This window comes from Anomaloglossus baeobatrachus, chromosome 2, assembly GCF_048569485.1.
Source record: "Anomaloglossus baeobatrachus isolate aAnoBae1 chromosome 2, aAnoBae1.hap1, whole genome shotgun sequence".
NCBI lineage: Eukaryota > Metazoa > Chordata > Amphibia > Anura > Aromobatidae > Anomaloglossus > Anomaloglossus baeobatrachus.
The window spans coordinates 358453585-358474051 of record NC_134354.1 but is presented as its reverse complement, the minus strand read 5'-3'; the positions used below and the strand labels follow the sequence as shown (position 1 = coordinate 358474051).

General features: G+C 39.3%; 6 non-coding genes across 6 annotated transcripts; all 6 read right to left on the bottom strand.

Annotated features, from left to right (window-relative positions):
* Positions 1–5335: 5335 nt before the first annotated feature.
* TRNAV-AAC (transfer RNA valine (anticodon AAC)) lies at positions 5336–5408 on the bottom strand. Its single transcript has one exon. It is a non-coding gene; the product is annotated as a tRNA-Val (tRNA).
* A 416-nt stretch (positions 5409–5824) lies between these two features.
* TRNAV-AAC (transfer RNA valine (anticodon AAC)) lies at positions 5825–5897 on the bottom strand. The gene has a single exon. It is a non-coding gene; the product is annotated as a tRNA-Val (tRNA).
* A 177-nt stretch (positions 5898–6074) lies between these two features.
* On the bottom strand, positions 6075–6147 carry TRNAV-UAC (transfer RNA valine (anticodon UAC)). The gene has a single exon. It is a non-coding gene; the product is annotated as a tRNA-Val (tRNA).
* A 3670-nt stretch (positions 6148–9817) lies between these two features.
* On the bottom strand, positions 9818–9890 carry TRNAI-UAU (transfer RNA isoleucine (anticodon UAU)). The gene has a single exon. It is a non-coding gene; the product is annotated as a tRNA-Ile (tRNA).
* Positions 9891–10809: 919 nt separating this feature from the next.
* On the bottom strand, positions 10810–10882 carry TRNAV-AAC (transfer RNA valine (anticodon AAC)). Its single transcript has one exon. It is a non-coding gene; the product is annotated as a tRNA-Val (tRNA).
* Positions 10883–18169: 7287 nt separating this feature from the next.
* Positions 18170–18242, bottom strand: TRNAV-UAC (transfer RNA valine (anticodon UAC)). The gene has a single exon. It is a non-coding gene; the product is annotated as a tRNA-Val (tRNA).
* Positions 18243–20467: the final 2225 nt, after the last annotated feature.

Here is a 20467-nt window from a genome sequence, read left to right as displayed (position 1 = left end):
TTAAGCCCTGGGGTTGGTGAGGTCAGGCATCTATCAGATACCCGACATCACCAACCCAGTCAGTAATAAAAAAAAATAGACGACAAACACATTTTTATTTGAAAAAACACTCCCCAAAACATTCCCTCTTTAACCATTTTATTAGAATGAAAAACAAATCCAGGTCTGGTGTAATCCAAGGGGTTGCCATGACGATCCACACTGTCCCAGTCAATGAAGAGCAGGATGTTCCCCATTGGCTGGGAGAGCAGTGCAGTGACCTGAGCTAACATCAATGGGTCAGCCCAGGTCACTGCAGGGGATGACAAGTGCTGCTGTCAGCGAGGTACATTACCTGCGCTGATCTCCAGCACACTGACAGCCCCTGTCACTGAGTTCAATGACCGCCGCCTTCACAGCCAAGAATCGCGAGAGGCCCGTGTCGTCACCGCTAGTCAGTCTCGGGTCGGAAGCGAGAGAAGGTGATGTGACAAGCGGCGGCCATGAAGGACAGTGACAGCGCTGAGGTCGGGATGGCGGGACTTCATCACCGCAGGCAGGGCCGGCTCCAGGTTTTTGTGGGCCCCGGGCGGAAGAGTCCCAGTGGGCCCCATAAACACGCAGACATACACACATACACAGATACATACACGTACATATACATATTTAAAGACAAACTCACAAAAATACATATAAACAGACAAATCTATACAGTCATATACACTGACATACATAGATACACATCATACATGCATACATACAGAGACACACACTGCTATGCTCCATACATACATACATACAGACACACACATACTGCTCTGCATGCATACATACATATAGACAGACACACACACACTGCTCTGCTACATACATACATATAGACAGACACACACATACTGCTCAGCTGCATACATACATACAGACACACACACACACACTGCTCTGCTGCATACATACATACAGACAGACACGCATACTGCTCTGCTGCATACATACATGCATACATACATACAAACAGACACGCATACTGCTCTTCTGCATACATACATACATACATACAGACAGACACGCATACTGCTCTGCATGCATACATACAGACACGCATACTACTCTGCTGCATACATACATGCATACATACAGACAGACACGCATATTGCTCTGCTGCATATATATATACATACATACAGACACGCATACTACTCTGCTGCATATATACATACATACAGACATGCATACTGCTCTGCTACATATACATACATACAGACACGTATACTGCTCTGCTGCATACATACATGCATACATACAGACAGACACGCATACTACTCTGCTACATATATACATACATACATACAGACACGCATACTGCTCTGCTGCATATATACATACATACACGCATACTGCTCTGCTGCATATATACATACATACATACATACACGCATACTGCTCTGCTGCATATATACATACATACAGACACGCATACTGCTCTGCTGCATACATACATACATACATACAGACACATATACTGCTCTGCTGCATACATACATACATACAGACACGCATACTGCTCTGCTGCATATATACATACATACACGCATACTGCTCTGCTGTATATATACATACATACAGACACGCATACTGCTCTGCTGCATATATACATACATACATACAGACACGCATACTGCTCTGCTGCATATATACATACATACATACAGACACGCATATTGCTCTGCTGCATATATATATACATACAGACACGCATACTACTCTGCTACATATATACATGCATACAGACACATATACTGCTCTGCTGCATACATACATGCATACATACAGACAGACACGCATATTGCTCTGCTGCATATATATATATATACATACATACAGACACGCATACTACTCTGCTACATATATACATACATACATACAGACACGCATACTGCTCTGCTGCATATATACATACATACAGACACGCATACTGCTCTGCTGCATATATACATACATACATACAGACACGCATACTGCTCTGCCGCATACATACATGCATACATACAGACAGACACGCATATTGCTCTGCTGCATATATATATACATACAGACACGCATACTACTCTGCTACATATATACATACATACAGACACGTATACTGCTCTGCTGCATACATACATACATGCATACATACAGACAGACACGCATATTGCTCTGCTGCATATATATATACATACATACAGACACTCATACTACTCTGCTACATATATACATACATACATACAGACACGCATACTGCTCTGCTGCATATATACATACATACAGACACGCATACTGCTCTGCTGCATATATACATACATACATACAGACACGTATACTGCTCTGCTGCATATATATATATACTTACATACAGACACGTATACTGCTCTGCTGCATATATACATGCATACATACAGACACGCATACTGCTCTGCTGCATATATACATACATACAGACACGCATACTGTTCTGCTGCATATACACATACATACATACAGACACGCATACTGCTCTGCTGCATATATACATACATATAGACACGCATACTGCTCTGCTGCATGCATACATACAAACACACACCTTGCTCTGCGGGGCCCACACACGCGGCTCCGGGGGCCTCACACAAGGCTCTGCGGGGCCCACACATGCACGGGGGGACAGGGAGGGGCGGGGAGGGAGTGATGTCCCACATACTGATCAGGTTACGGTGCAGATGGGGCCCACACAGCGCCGGAGGGAAGCAATGTGCTGGGGGTCGCTGGCTGGCACTGTGACTCCTTCATCTGTGTGACCGAGCAGGACGCCGGGCTGTAGCTCCGCCCACAGATGATGCTCAATGCAGGAGAACACAGTAAACGCTGTGGTCTGCGGGCCTTAAAGAGCCGGCAGCCACAGTTTCCAGTGCCAAGGACTGCTGCCCCCGGGCCGACCGCAGGTAAGCCGAGCGGGACCGTGTGTGTGTGTGTGTGTGTATACGTGTGTACGTGTGTACATGCCGCGGGCAGGAGGGGGCGGAGCGAGCTGAGCGGGGAAGTGTGGGCTTCCTGCACGTAACTAGGATAAACATCGGGTTACTAACCAAAGCGCTTTGGTTTGATACCCGATGTTTATCTTGGTTACCAGCTTGTGGCAGGCTGCCAGCGATGGCTCCTGCACACCATAGCTGTAAAAAGCCCTGCTTTTTGCTGCTAGAACCGTTCTCGAACGTATCTAGAACTATCGAGCTTTTGCAAAAAGCTCGAGTTCTAGTTCGATCTCGAACAGCCTCCAAAATCACTCGAGCCTAGAACTGGAGAACCTTGAACCTCGAACCGCGCTCAACTCTACCCAGGACCTTCTGCATGTTAAGCAGAAATGATGACCACTACACTATGAAACCTGACGAAAAGTTACTGTGTATTGGCTAGCAGAGCAGAATTGTGACTGACAGGGCCTTTTTATTGCTGAAGGAAAGTATTTTTGGTTAATGAAACATTTACAATTATTATTACATATTTTACCAGTTTTATTCCTACAAAGGGATTTTGCTTAAATTGAAGTTTATATTGAATGTGTTACTTTTTTCTCCATAGTTTGGTCTTTTGCTTTTGCATTTATGGGAACTATATATTTTGAAACAAATAGGATTTTTATAATATGGGATTATGTTTTCTGCTAAAATGGTCAATAAAAAAGAAACCAAAAATCGTAGTTCTCTTTGTGATGGAAGCCAAAATGTATTGTCATTTGGCAACGAAACCAAGAATTTCACATATTACAAGTCGACAGGAAATTACTTCAACACCAAAAACAGATTGGTTTCACTGGGGATTGAACCCAGGACTTTCTGCATGTGAAGCAGACGTGATGACCACTACACTATGAAACCTTTGAAATCCTGCAAAATAATGGCAATTAGAGACGAGTTTTGACCGCTAGGGGAAAAAAAACAAATTCGTAGCTCTGTTGGTGATGGAAGCTAAAACATCCCGTTATTCGGCAACAAAGCCAAGAACTTCATATATTGTAGTTTAATTAAGTATTATTTCAACACCAAGAACAGATTGGTTTTACTGGGGATTGAATGCAGGACCTTCTGCGTGTTAAGCAGACGTGATGACCACTACTTTATGAAACCTGATGGAAAGTTACTGTAAATTGGCTAGCAGAGCAGGATTGTGACTGACGGGGCCTTTTTATTGCTGAAGGAAAGTATTTTTGGTTAATGAAACATTTACAATTTTTATTACATATTTTACCAATTTTATTCCTACAAAGGGATTTTGCTTAAAAGGAAGTTTACATTGACTGTGTTACTTTTTTCCACATAGTTTAATTGTTTGATTTTGTATTTAAAGGAACTATATATTTTGAAGCAAACAGGATTTTTATAATATGGGATTATGTTTTCTGCTAAAATGGTCAATAAAAAAGAAACCCAAAATCGTAGTTCTCTTGGTGATGGAAGCCAAAATATATTATCAGTTGGCAACAAAAGAAAGAATTTCATATGTTACAGGTTGATATCAAATTACTTCCCATCATTCGGCAACAAAGCCAAGAACTTCATATATTGTAGTTTAATTGAGTATTATTTCAACACCAAGAACAGATTGGTTTTACTGGGGATTGAACGCAGGACCTTCTGCGCGTTAAGCAGACGTGATGACCACTACTCTATGAAACCTGATGAAAAGTTACTGTGTATTGGCTAGCAGAGCAGAATTGTGACTGACGGGGCCTTTTTATTGCTGAAGAAAGTATTTTTTGTAAATGAAACATTTACAATTTTTATTACATATTTTACCAGTTTTATTCCTACAAAGGGATTTTGCTTAAAAGGAAGTTTACATTGAATGTGTTACTTTTTTCCACATAGTTTAGTTGTTTGCTTTTGTATTTAAAGGAACTATATATTTTGAAACAAACAGGATTTTTATAATATAGGATTATGTTTTCTGCTAAAATGGTCAATAAAAAAGAAACCCAAAATCGTAGTTCTCTTGGTAATAAAAGCCAAAATATATTATCAGTTGGCAACAAAACAAAGAATTTCATATGTTACAGGTTGATAGCAAATTACTTCAACAGCGAAAACAGCTTGTTTTTACTGAGGATTGAACCCAGGACCTTCTGCGTGTGAAGTAGACGTGATGACGACTCCACTACGAAACTTGTGAAATTCTGCAAAGTAATGGCATTTAGAGACGAGTTTTGACCGCCAGGGAAAAAAAATAATAATTTGTAGTTCTGATTGTGATGGAAGCCAAGACATCCCGTCATACGGCAACAAAGCCGAGAACTTCATATATTGTAGTTGGATAGCGTATTATTTCAACACTAAGAACAGATTGGTTTCACTGGGGATTGAACCCAGGACCTTCTGCGTGTTAAGCAGATGTGATGACCACTACACTATGAAACCTGACGATAAGTTACTGTGTATTGGCTAGCAGAGCAGAATTGTGACTGACGGGGCCTTTTTATTGCTGAAGGAAAGTATTTTTGGTTAATGAAACATTTACAATTATTATTACATATTTTACCAGTTTTATTCCTACAAAGGGATTTTGCTTAAATTGAAGTTTATATTGAATGTGTTACTTTTTTCTCCATAGTTAGGTCTTTTGCTTTTGTATTTATGGGAACTATATATTTTGAAACAAATAGGATTTTTATAATATGGGATTATGTTTTCTGCTAAAATGGTCAATAAAAAAGAAACCCAAAATCGTAGTTCTCTTTGTGATGGAAGCCAAAATGTATTGTCATTTGGCAACGAAACCAAGAATTTCACATATTACAAGTCGATAGGAAATTACTTCAACACCAAAAACAGATTGGTTTCACTGGGGATTGAACCCAGCACCTTCTGCGTGTTAAGCAGACGTGATGACCACTACACTATGAAACCTTTGAAATTCTGCAAAGTAATGGCAATTAGAGACGAGTTTTGACCGCCAGGGAAAAAAAAAACAAATTCGTAGCTCTGTTGGTGATGGAAGCTAAAACATCCTGTTATTCGGCAACAAAGCCAAGAACTTTATATACTGCAGGTTGATAGGGGATTATTTCAACACCAAGAACACATGGGTTTCACTGGGGATTGAACCCAGGACCTTCTGCGTGTAAAGCAGACGTGATTTCCACTACACTATGAAACCTTTGAAAGCCTGCAAAGTAATGGCAATTAGAGACGAGTTTTGACCGCCAGGGAAAAAAAAAAACAAATTCTTAGCTCTGTTCGGGATGGAAGCCAAAACATCCCATCATTCGGCAACAAAGCCAAGAACAACATATATTGTAGTTTAATTGAGTATTATTTCAACACCAAGAACAGATTGGTTTTACTGGGGATTGAACGCAGGACCTTCTGCGTGTTAAGCAGACGTGATGACCACTACTCTATGAAACCTGATGGAAAGTTACTGTGTATTGGCTAGCAGAGCAGAATTGTCACTGACGGGGCCTTTTTATTGCTGAAGGAAAGTATTTTTTGTTAATGAAACATTTACAATTTTTATTACATATTTTACCAGTTTTATTCCTACAAAGGGATTTTGCTTAAAAGGAAGTTTACATTGAATGTGTTACTTTTTCCACATAGTTTAGTTGTTTGCTTTTGTATTTAAAGGAACTATATATTTTGAAACAAACAGGATTTTTATAATATGGGATTATGTTTTATGCTAAAATGGTCAAGAAAAAAGAAACCCAAAATCGTAGTTCTCTTGGTGATGGAAGCCAAAATATATTATCAGTTGGCAACAAAACAAACAACTTCATATGTTACAGGTTGATAGCAAATTACTTCAACAGAAAAAACGGTTTGTTTTTACTGGGGATTGAACCCAGGACCTTCTGCGTGTGAAATAGATGTGATGACGACTACACTATGAAACCTGTGAAATCCTGCAAAGTAATGGAATTTAGAGACGAGTTTTGACCGCCAGGGGAAAAAAAAAAATAGTTTGTAGTTCTGTTTGTGATGGAAGCCAAAACATACCGTCATTCGGCAACAAAGCCGAGAACTTCATATATTGGAGTTGGATAGCGTATTATTTCAACACTAAGAACAGATTGATTTCACTGGGGATTGAACCAAGGACCTTCTGCGTGTTAAGCAGAAATTATGACCACTACACTATGAAACCTGGCGAAAAGTTACTGTGTATTAGCTAGCAGAGCAGAATTGTGACTGACGGGGCCTTTTTATTGCTGAAGGAAAGTATTTTTGGTTAATGAAACATTTACAATTATTATTACATATTTTACCAGTTTTATTCCTACAAAGGGATTTTGCTTAAATTGAAGTTTATATTGAATGTGTTACTTTTTTCTCAATAGTTTGGTCTTTTGCTTTTGTATTTATGGGAACTATATATTTTGTAACAAATAGGATTTTTATAATATGGGATTATGTTTTCTGCTAAAATGGTCAATAAAAAAGAAACCCAAAATCGTAGATCTCTTTGTGATGACCGCCAGGGAAAAAAAAAAACTAATTCGTTGCTCTGTTGGGGATGGAAGCCAAAACATTCCATCCTTCGGCAACAAAGCCAAGAACTTCATATATTGTAGTTTAATTGAGTATTATTTCTACACCAAGAACAGATTGGTTTCACTGGGGATTTAACCCAGGACCTTCTGCGTGTTAAGTAGACGTGATGACCACTACTCTATGAAACCTGATGGAAAGTTACTGTGTATTGGCTAGCAGAGCAGAATTGTGACTGACGGGGCCTTTTTATTGCTGAAGGAAAGTATTTTTGGTTAATGAAACATTTACAATTTTTATTACATATTTTACCAGTTTTATTCCTACAAAGGGATTTTTCTTAAAAGGAAGTTTACATTGAATGTGTTACTTTTTTCCACATAGTTTAGTTGTTTGCTTTTGTATTTAAAGGAACTATATATTTTGAAACAAACAGGATTTTTATAATATGGGATTATGTTTACTGCTAAAATTGTCAATAAAAAATAAACCCAAAATCGTAGTTCTCTTGGTGAGGGAAGCCAAAATATATTATCAGTTGGCAATAAAACCAAGAATTTCATATATTACAGGTTGATAGCAAATTACTTCAACAGCGAAAACGGCTTGTTTTTACTGGGGATTGAACCCAGGACCTTCTGCGTGTGAAGTAGACGTGATGACCACTCCACTATGAAACCTGTGAAATCCTGCAAAGTAATGGCATTTAGAGACGAGTTTTGACCGCCAGGGGAAAAAAAAAAAATAATTTGTAGTTCTGTTTGTGATGGAAGCCAAAACATACCGTCATTCGGCAACAATGCCGAGAACTTCATATATTGTAGGTGGATAGCGTATGATTTCAACACTAAGAACAGATTGGTTTCACTGGGGATTTAACCCAGGACCTTCTGCTTGTTAAGCAGACGTGATGACCACTACATTATGAAACCTGACGAAAAGTTACTGTGTATTGTCTAGCAGAGCAGAATTGTGACTGACGGGGCCTTTTTATTGCTGAAGGAAAGTATTTTTGGTTAATGAAACATTTACAATTATTATTACATATTTTACCAGTTTTATTCCTACAAAGGGATTTTGCTTAAATTGAAGTTTATATTGAATGTGTTACTTTTTTCTCCATAATTTGGTCTTTTGCTTTTGTATTTATGGGAACTATATATTTTGAAACAAATAGGATTTTTATAATATGGGATTATGTTTTCTGCTAAAATGGTCAATTAAAAAGAAACCCAAAATCGTAGTTCTCTTTGTGATGGAAGCCAAAATGTATTGTCATTTGGCAATGGAACCAAGAATTTCACATATTACAAGTCGATAGGAAATTACTTAACCACCAAAAACAGATTGGTTTCACTGGGGATTGAACCCAGGACCTTCTGCGTGTGAAGCAGACGTGATGACCTCTACACTATGAAACCTTTAAAATCCTGCAAAGTAATGGCAATTAGAGACGAGTTTTGACCGCCAGGGGAAAAAAAACAAATTCGTAGCTCTGTTGGTGATGGAAGCTAAAACATCCCGTTATTCGGCAACAAAGCCAAGAACTTTATATACTGCAGGTTGATAGGGGATTATTTCAACACCAATAACACATGGGTTTCACTGGGGATTGAACCCAGGACCTTCTGTGTGTAAAGCAGATGTGATTTCCACTACACTATGAAACCTTTGAAAACCTGCAAAGTAATGGCAATTAGAGATGAGTTTTGACCGCCAGGGAAAAAAAAAACAAATTCGTAGCTCTGTTGGGGATGGAAGCCAAAACATCCCATCATTTGGCAACAAAGCCTAGAACTTCATATATTGTAGTTTAATTGAGTATTATTTCAACACCAAGAACAGATTGGTTTTACTGGGGATTGAACCCAGGACCTTCTGCGTGTTAAGCAGACGTGATAACCACTACACTATGAAACCTGACGAAAAGTTACTGTGTATTGGCTAGCAGAGCAGAATTGTGACTGACGGGGCCTTTTTATTGCTGAAGGAAAGTATTTTTGGTTAATGAAACATTTACAATTATTATTACATATTTTACCAGTTTTATTCCTACAAAGGGATTTTGCTTAAATTGAAGTTTATATTGAATGTGTTACTTTTTTCTCCATAGTTTGGTCTTTTGCTTTTGTATTTATGGGAACTATATATTTTGAAACAAATAGGATTTTTATAATATGGGATTATGTTTTCTGCTAAAATGGTCAATAAAAAAGAAACCCAAAATCGTAGTTCTCTTTGTGATGGAAGCCAAAATGTATTGTCATTTGGCAACGAAACCAAGAATTTCACATATTACTAGTCGATAGGAAATTACTTCAACACCAAAAACAGATTGGTTTCACTGGGGATTGAACCCAGGACCTTCTGCGTATAAAGCAGACGTGATTTCCACTACACTATGAAACCTTTGAAAGCCTGCAAAGTAATGGCAATTAGAGACGAGTTTTGACCGCCAGGGAAAAAAAACAAACAAATTCGTAGCTCTGTTGGGGATGGAAGCCAAAACATTCCATCATTCGGCAACAAAGCCAAGCACTTCATATATTGTAGTTTATTTGAGTATTATTTCAACACCAAGAACAGATTGGTTTTACTGGGGAATGAACGCAGGACCTTCTGCGTGTTAAGCAGACGTGATGACCACTACTCTATGAAACCTGATGGAAAGTTACTGTGTATTGGCTAGCAGAGCAGAATTGTGACTGACGGGGCCTTTTTATTGCTGAAGGAAAGTATTTTTGGTTAATGAAACATTTTCAATTTTTATTACATATTTTACCAGTTTTATTCCTACAAAGGGATTTTGCTTAAAAGGAAGTTTACATTGAATGTGTTACTTTTTTCCACATAGATTAGTTGTTTGCTTTTGTATTAAAAGGAACTATATATTTTGAAACAAACAGGATTTTTATAATATGGGATTATGTTTTCTGCTAAAATGGTCAATAAAAAAGAAACCTAAATTCGTAGTTCTCTTGGTGATGGAAGCCAAAATATATTATCAGTTGGCAACAAAACAAAGAATTTCATATGTTACAGGTTGATAGCAAATTACTTCAACAGCGAAAACGGCTTGTTTTTATTGGGGATTGAACCCAGGACCTTCTGCATGTGAAGTAGACGTGATGACGACTTCACTATGAAACCTGTGAAATCCTGCAAAGTAATGGCATTTAGAGACGAGTTTTGACCGCCAGGGGAAAAAAAAAATAAATTTGTAGTTCTGTTTGTGATGGAAGCCAAAACATCCCGTCATTCGGCAACAAAGCCGAGAACTTCATATATTGGAGTTGGATAGCGTACTATTTCAACACTAAGAACAGATTGGTTTCACTGGGGATTGAACCCAGGACCTTCTGCGTGTTAAGCAGAAATGATGACCACTACACTATGAAACCTGACAAAAAGTTACTGTGTATTGGCTAGCAGAGCAGAATTGTGACAGACGGGGCCTTTTTATTGCTGAAGGAAAGTATTTTTGGTTAATGAAACATTTACAATTATTATTACATATTTTACCAGTTTTCTTCCTACAAAGGGATTTTGCTTCAATTGAAGTTTATATTGAATGTGTTACTTTTTTCTCCATAGTTTTTTTTTTCTTTTGTATTTTTGGGAACTATATATTTTGAAACAAATAGGATTTTTATAATATGGGATTATGTTTTCTGCTAAAATGGTCAATAAAAAAGAAACCCAAAATCGTAGTTCTCTTTGTGATGGAAGCCAAAATGTATTGTCATTTGGCAACGAAACCAAGAATTTCACATATTACAAGTTGATAGGAAATTACTTCAACACCAAAAACAGATTGGTTTCACTGGGGATTGAACCCAGGACCTTCTGCGTGTGAAGCAGACGTGATGACCACTACAATATGAAACCTTTGAAATCCTGCGAAGTAATGGCAATTAGAGACGAGTTTTGACCGCCAGGGGAAAAAAAACAAATTCGTAGCTCTGTTGGGGATGGAAGCCAAAACATCCCATCATTCGGCAACAAAGCCAAGAACTTCATATATTGTAGTTTAACCCTTTAGTGACGGAGCTAATTTTCACCTTAATGACCAGACCAAATTTTGCAATTCTGACCATTGTCATTTCATGAGGTTATAACTCTAGAACGCTTCAACGGATCCCGGTGATTCTGAGATTGTTTTTTCGTCACATATTGGACTTCATGTTAGTACCAAATTTAGGACAATATTTTTTGTGTTTATTTATGAAAAAAATTGAATATTGGCAAAAATTTTGAAAATTTAGCAATTTTCAACTTTTGAATTTTTATACCGTTAAACCAGAGATTTCTGTGACACAAAATAGTTAATAAATAACATTTCCCACATGTCTACTTTACATCAGCACAATTTTGGAAACAAAATTTTTTTTTGTTAGGAAGTTAGAGGGGTTCAAAGTTTATCAGCAATTTCTCATTTTTACATCAAAATTTACAAAACCAGTTTTTTAGGGACCACATCACATTTGAAGTGACTTCAATAGGCCTAGTTGACAGAAAATACCCAAAAGTGACACCATTCTAAAAACTGCACCCCCCAAAGTACTCAAAACCACATTCAAGAAGTTTATTAACCCTTCAGGTGCTTCACATGAACAAAAGCAATGTGGAATGAAAAAAAGCAAAAATTAAATTTTACCTAAAAATGTTGCTCTAACCCAAATTTATTCACTTTTAGAAGAAATAACACAACAAAATGGACCCCAAAACTTGTTCCCCACTTTCTTATGAGCGCGCCGATACCCCACATGTGGTCAGAAACCTCTGTTTGGACAAATGGGAGGGCTCGGAACAGAAGGAGCAATATTTGAATTTTGGAAAGCAAATTTGGCTGAAATAGATTGCGGGCACCATGTTGCATTTACAGGTCCGCTAAGGTACCTAAACAGAAGAAATCCCTCACAAGTGACACCATTTTGGAAACTAGACCCCTCAAGGCTTCTATCTAGGGGTATAGGGAGCATTTTAGATCCACAGGTACTTCACAGATTTTGTTAACGTTACGTTGTCATATTGAAAATTTTAATAATTTTCTCAAAAATGTTGCTTTAGCATCAATTTTCTCACTTTTTCAAGAGGTAATTCCAAAAATTTGACCTCAAGGTTTGTTAACCACTTTTTTATGAGCGCGGTGGTACCTCACATGTGGTCTGAAACCTTTGTTTGGACAAATGGGAGGGCTTGGAACGAAAGGAGCAATATTTGAATTTTAGAAAGGAAATTTGCCTGAAAAAGATTGCGGGCACCATGTCGCATTTGGAGGTCCCCTAAGGTACCTAAACAGCAGAAACCCCGCACAAGTGACCCCATTTTGGAAACTAGGCCCCTCAAGGAATTTATCTAGATGTTTGGTGAGTACCCTGAACCCTCAGGTGCTTCACAGAATTTTATAACGTTAAGCCATGAAAAAAAATAAATAAAATTTTACCACAAAATTATTATTTCAACCAGGTAGCTTTTTTTTTTACAAGAGTAAAAGGAAAAAATTCAGCATAACATTTATTGTGCAATTTCTCCTGAGTTTGGCGATACCATATATGTGGTGGAAATCAACTGTTTGGGCGCATGGCAGGGCTCGGAAGGGAAGGAGTGCCATTTGACTGCAAAATTGGCTGGAATCAATAGCGGACGCCAGGTTGCATTTGGAGAGCCCCTGAGGTGCCTAAACAGTGGCGGTCCCCCACAAGTGACTTCATTCTGGAAACAAGACACCTCCAGGCTTTTATCTAGGTGTATAGTGAGCAGTTTGAATCCACGAGTACTTCACAGAATTTGATAAGCTTAGGTTGCCATATTGAAAATTTTCATTTTTTTCACAAAACTGTTGCTTTAGCATCAAATTTCTCACTTTTTCAAGAGACAACAACAAACCGTGGACCCCACAGGTTGTTATCCAATGTCTTATGAGCACAGGGATACCCCACATGTGGCCAAAAACCTCTGTTTGGATAAATGGGAGGGCTTGGAATGGAAGGAGTACCATTTGAATTCTGGAAAAGTTGAAATAAATTGCGCGCACCATGTCACATTAGCAGGGCCCCTTGGGTACCTATACGTCAGAAAACCCCCACAAGTGACCCCATTTTGGAAACTGGATTTTATTCAGGAGTATAGTAAGCATTTTGAATCCACAGGTACTTCACAAAAATGTTGCTGTAGCAACAAATGTCTCACTTTTAGGCTATGTGGCCATGATCTAGCGACACGGCGTCCAGTACACAGTGTCAGCCTCCTGCAGAGATGTGAGTGTTGTCCACGGGAGAACGCAGCTGCCCATGCCCACGATTTGGGTTCAGGCCGCTGTGGAGCTCTATGCTACCTGCAGAGAACACTCATCTCCGCAGCATAAATTGACATGCTGAGGCTCGGGAAGCTGCGCCACAGGTCGGTTTATGCTGCGGAGAAAAGAAGCACAGTTGGCATGAGATTTCTAAAAATCCTTCCACTGTGCTTCTACTGCACAACGCAGCGTCATGGACACAGGGAAAACACTCTGCGCCCAAAACGCTGCAAACCCTGATTGTGGGCACACAGCGTAAAATGCTACAATGGATGAATGGATAGATGTCAAACATATATAACGTCCCACCCCCTGCATATTCTAAGCTGGCGCCCTTTAGTGCCTTTCATGTGGCACTAAAGGGTGCCTAGCCTTGTATTTAGCCCCCCAAAAAATTAATAATTAAAATAAACGACGTGGGGTCCCCCCTATTTTTGATAGCCAGCTAGGGTAAAGCAGACAGCTGTAGCCTGCAAACCACAACTGACAGCTTCACCTTGTCTGGTGATCAATTTGGAGGGCTCCCCAGGCGTTTTTTTTAAAAAAAAAAAAACGTGGGGTCCCCCCCAAATTAGATCACCAGCCAAGGTGAAGCGGACAGCTGGGGTCTGGTATTCTCAGGGTGGGAAGAGCCATGGTTATTGGACTCTTCCCAGCCTAAAAATAGCAGGCCGCAGCCACCCCAGAAGTGGCGCATCCATTAGATGCGCCAATCCTGGCGCTTCGCCCCAGCTCATCCCGCGCCCTGGTGCGGTGGCAGACGGGGTAATATATGGGGTTGATACCAGCTGTAATGTCACCTGGCATCAAGCCCTGGGGTTAGTGATGTCACGGCATCTGAACAGATACCCGACATCACTAACCCAGTCAGTAATAGAAAAAAAAAAGACAAAAAAAAATTTATTTGAAAAAACACTCCCCGAAACATTCCTCTTTTACCAATTTATTGAAAATAAAGAAATTCCGGTCGCTGTAATCCATTTTGGAGGAGGTCCCACGCCGACTCTGGATCTTCTAGAATATGGGGGGCACGTTCAGGGAACGTATCCCCCATTTTCTGGAAGAGCAAGCTCTCCATGAGCAGTGTGGGTGCAGTAATCTGAGAATACTGCACTCACACTGCCCCGGTCCAACCTAGGGCAGAGTGACCTGCAGTAACCTAATTCCAGAATATGAGGGGCACGCTCACAGAACGTACCCCCCATTTTCTGGAACAGCAGTCTCTCCATGTGAGGAGTGTGACTGCAGATTACCGCACTCACCCTCCCCCGGTCCACAGTGGAGTAGCCTGTGCAGTTGCGACGTCAGCAGGATCCATGCTTGCAGGGATCCAGCTGACAGCCGCTGTCTGCGCATGCGCCGCCAGCATTGAAGAAGAAGGAGGCGGCGTGATCGCGGGACGGAGCGGCAGACAGGTAACGTATAACCGGGGGCTTGGGGGGGAGGTGACGGGGGGTGACCTAGCGGGACCTGGGGACACCTTTCTGTCGCATGTGACGTGTCACATGCGGCAGAAAGAGCAGAATGAATGCGGCCGCGCGCTGTGCGCCGCCATCTTCCGGAGGGGGGAGGGGGGTGGTGGCTCTGGAGAACCGGAGGGGGCTCCGGTGACTAGAGGGCTCCGGTGGACCGGAGGATGGGTCAGGGGGAGGACATTTCCCTCCGATCTGAAATGTTTGATCATTTCAGATCGGAGGGAAATGACTGCAGAGCCGGCGCCGGCGGCAGTTTTCTGTGCGCTTCGGCGCCATTTTGGATGTCTGGTGGGGGTAGGGGTGGGGGTGGGGGGACTCTCCGGTACCGGGGGCTTTGGGGGCACTAGGGGGTTAGATTTCTTTCTCATCTGACATGTTTGATCATGTCAGATGAAAAAGAAATCAGTTTTACCGGCCATTTTTTTTTTTTTCATGTGTTCGTCGGTATACAGTGTATACCGCCGATCACATGATCGGGGTCCAAAAAAAACACCCCGATTCATAATCTGGGGGGTCTCAGCTACCCCCGGTAGCTGAAACCCCCGAGATTTTCGGTCGCTGGGGGGCGCTACAGGGTTTTTTCGGGCCGCCGCTTTAAAGCGGCGGAACAGAATAAGTACCCTGTTTTGCCGCCGCTTTAAGTCGTACGGCCGTCGTTATGAGGTTAATTGAGTATTATTTCAACACCAAGAACAGATTGGTTTTACTGGGGATTGAACGCAGGACCGTCTGCGTGTTAAGCAGACGTGATGACCACTACTCTATGAAACCTGATGGAAAGTTACTGTGTATTGGCTAGCAGAGCAGAATTGTGACTGACGGGGCCTTTTTATTGCTGAAGGAAAGTATTTTTGGTTAATGAAACATTTACAATTTTTATTACATATTTTACCAGTTTTATTCTTACAAAGGGATTTTGCTTAAAAGGAAGTTTACATTGAATGTTTTACTTTTTTCCACATAGTTTAGTTGTTTGCTTTTGTATTTAAAGGAACTATATATTTTGAAACAAACAGGATTTTTATAATATGGGATTATGTTTTCTGCTAAAATGGTCAATAAAAGAGAAACCCAAAATCGTAGCTCTCTTGGTGAGGGAAGCCAAAATATATTATCAGTTGGCAACAAAACCAAGAAGTTCATATATTACAGGTTGATAGCAAATTACTTCAACAGCGAAAACGGCTTTTTTTTAACTGGGGATTGAACCCAGAACCTTCTGCATGTGAAGTAGACGTCATGACCACTCCACTATGAAACCTGTGAAATCCTTCAAAGTAATGGCATTTAGAGACGAGTTTTGACAGCCAGGGGAAAAAAAAAAAAATAATTTGTAGTTCTGTTTGTGATGGAAGCCAAAACATACCGTCATTCGGCAACAATGCCGAAAACTTCATATATTGTAGTTGGATAGCGTTTTATTTCAACACTAAGAACAGATTGGTTTCACTGGGGATTGAACCCAGGACCTTCTGCGTGTTAAGCAGACGTGATGACCACTACATTATGAAACCTGACGAAAAGTTACTGTGTATTGGCTAGCAGAGCAGAATTGTGACTGTTGGGGCCTTTTTATTGCTGAAGGAAAGTATTTTTGGTTAATGAAACATTTACAATTATTACATATTTTACCAGTTTTATTCCTAGAAAGGGATTTTGCTTAAATTGAAGTTTATATTGAATGTGTTACTTTTTTCTCCATAGTTTGGTCTTTTGCTTTTGTATTTATGGGAACTATATATTTTGAAACAAATAGGATTTTTATAATATGGGATTAAGTTTTCTGCTAAAATGGTCAATTAAAAAGAAACCCAAAATCGTAATTCTCTTTGTGATGGAAGCCAAAATGTATTGTCATTTGGCAACGAAACCAAGAATTTCACATATTACAAGTCGATAGGAAATTACTTCAACACCAAAAACAGATTGGTTTCACTGGGGATTGAACCCCGGACCTTCTGCGTGTGAAGCAGACGTGATGACCTCTACACTATGAAACCTTTAAAATCCTGCAAAGTAATGGCAATTAGAGACGAGTTTTGACCGCCAGGGGAAAAAAAACAAATTCGTAGCTCTGTTGGTGATGGAAGCTAAAACATCCCGTTATTCGGCAACAAAGCCAAGAACTTTATATACTGCAGGTTGATAGGGGATTATTTCAACACCAAGAACACATGGGTTTCACTGGGGATTGAACCCAGGACCTTCTGTGTGTAAAGCAGATGTGATTTCCACTACACTATGAAACCTTTGAAAACCTGCAAAGTAATGGCAATTAGAGATGAGTTTTGACCGCCAGGGAAAAAAAAAACAAATTCGTAGCTCTGTTGGGGATGGAAGCCAAAACATCCCATCATTTGGCAACAAAGCCTAGAACTTCATATATTGTAGTTTAACTGAGTATTATTTCAACACCAAGAACAGATTGGTTTTACTGGGGATTGAACCCAGGACCTTCTGCGTGTTAAGCAGACGTGATAACCACTACACTATGGAACCTGACGAAAAGTTACTGTGTATTGGCTAGCAGAGCAGAATTGTGACTGACGGGGCCTTTTTATTGCTGAAGGAAAGTATTTTTGGTTAATGAAACATTTACAATTATTATTACATATTTTACCAGTTTTATTCCTACAAAGGGATTTTGCTTAAATTGAAGTTTATATTGAATGTGTTACTTTTTTCTCCATAGTTTGGTCTTTTGCTTTTGTATTTATGGGAACTATATATTTTGAAACAAATAGGATTTTTATAATATGGGATTATGTTTTCTGCTAAAATGGTCAATAAAAAAGAAACCCAAAATCGTAGTTCTCTTTGTGATGGAAGCCAAAATGTATTGTCATTTGGCAATGAAACCAAGAATTTCACATATTACTAGTCGATAGGAAATTACTTCAACACCAAAAACAGATTGGTTTCACTGGGGATTGAACCCAGGACCTTCTGCGTGTAAAGCAGACGTGATTTCCACTACACTATGAAACCTTTGAAAGCCTGCAAAGTAATGGCAATTAGAGACGAGTTTTGACCGCCAGGGAAAAAAAAAAAACAAATTCGTAGCTCTGTTGGGGATGGAAGCCAAAACATTCCATCATTCGGCAACAAAGCCAAGCACTTCATATATTGTAGTTTATTTGAGTATTATTTCAACACCAAGAACAGATTGGTTTTACTGGGAATGAACGCAGGACCTTCTGCGTGTTAAGCAGACATGATGACCACTACTCTATGAAACCTGATGGAAAGTTACTGTGTATTGGCTAGCAGAGCAGAATTGTGACTGACGGGGCCTTTTTATTGCTGAAGGAAAGTATTTTTGGTTAATGAAACATTTACAATTTTTATTACATATTTTACCAGTTTTATTCCTACAAAGGGATTTTGCTTAAAAGGAAGTTTACATTGAATGTGTTACTTTTTTCCACATAGTTTAGTTGTTTGCTTTTGTATTTAAAGGAACTATATATTTTGAAACAAACAGGATTTTTATAATATGGGATTATGTTTTCTGCTAAAATGGTCAATAAAAAAGAAACCCAAAATCGTAGTTCTCTTGGTGATGGAAGCCAAAATATATTATCAGTTGGCAACAAAACAAAGAATTTCATATGTTACAGGTTGATAGAAAATTACTTCAACAGCGAAAACGGCTAGTTTTTACTGGGGATTGAACCCAGGACCTTCTGCGTGTGAAGTAGACGTGATGACAACTCCACTATGAAACCTGTGAAAACCTGCAAAGTAATGGCATTTAGAGACGAGTTTTGACCGTTAAGCAGACGTGATGACCACTACAATATGAAACCTGACGAAAAGTTACTGTGTATTGGCTAGCAGAGCAGAATTGTGACTGACGGGGCCTTTTTATTGCTGAAGGAATGTATTTTTGGTTAATGAAACATTTACAATAATTATTACATATTTTACCAGTTGTATTCCTACAAAAGGATTTTGCTTAAATTGAAGTTTATATTGAATGTGTTACTTTTTTCTCCATAGTTTGGTCTTTTGCTTTTGTATTTATGGGAACTATATATTTTGAAACAAATAGGATTTTTATAATATGGGATTATGTTTTCTGCTAAAATGGTCAATAAAAAAGAAACCCAAAATCGTAGTTCTCTTTGTGATGGAAGCCAAAATGTATTGTCATTTGGCAACGAAACCAAGAATTTCACATATTACAAGTCGATAGGAAATTACTTCAACTCCAAAAACAGATTGGTTTCACTGGGGATTGAACCCAGGACCTTCAGCATGTGAAGCAGACGTAATGACCACTACACTATGAAACCTTTGAAATCCTGCAAAGTAATGGCAATTAGAGACGAGTTTTGACCGCCAGGGGAAAAAAAACAAATTCGTAGCTCTGTTGGTGATGGAAGCTAAAACATCCCGTTATTCGGCAACAAAGCCAAGAACTTTATATACTGCAGGTTGATAGGGGATTATTTCAACACCAAAAACACATGGGTTTCACTGGGGATTGAACCCAGGACCTTCTGTGTGTAAAGCAGATGTGATTTCCACTACACTATGAAACCTTTGAAAACCTGCAAAGTAATGGCAATTAGAGATGAGTTTTGACCGCCAGGGAAAAAAAAAACAAATTCGTAGCTCTGTTGGGGATGGAAGCCAAAACATCCCATCATTTGGCAACAAAGCCTAGAACTTCATATATTGTAGTTTAACTGAGTATTATTTCAACACCAAGAACAGATTGGTTTTACTGGGGATTGAACCCAGGACCTTCTGCGTGTTAAGCAGACGTGATAACCACTACACTATGGAACCTGACGAAAAGTTACTGTGTATTGGCTAGCAGAGCAGAATTGTGACTGACGGGGCCTTTTTATTGCTGAAGGAAAGTATTTTTGGTTAATGAAACATTTACAATTATTATTACATATTTTACCAGTTTTATTCCTACAAAGGGATTTTGCTTAAATTGAAGTTTATATTGAATGTGTTACTTTTTTCTCCATAGTTTGGTCTTTTGCTTTTGTATTTATGGGAACTATATATTTTGAAACAAATAGGATTTTTATAATATGGGATTATGTTTTCTGCTAAAATGGTCAATAAAAAAGAAACCCAAAATCGTAGTTCTCTTTGTGATGGAAGCCAAAATGTATTGTCATTTGGCAATGAAACCAAGAATTTCACATATTACTAGTCGATAGGAAATTACTTCAACACCAAAAACAGAT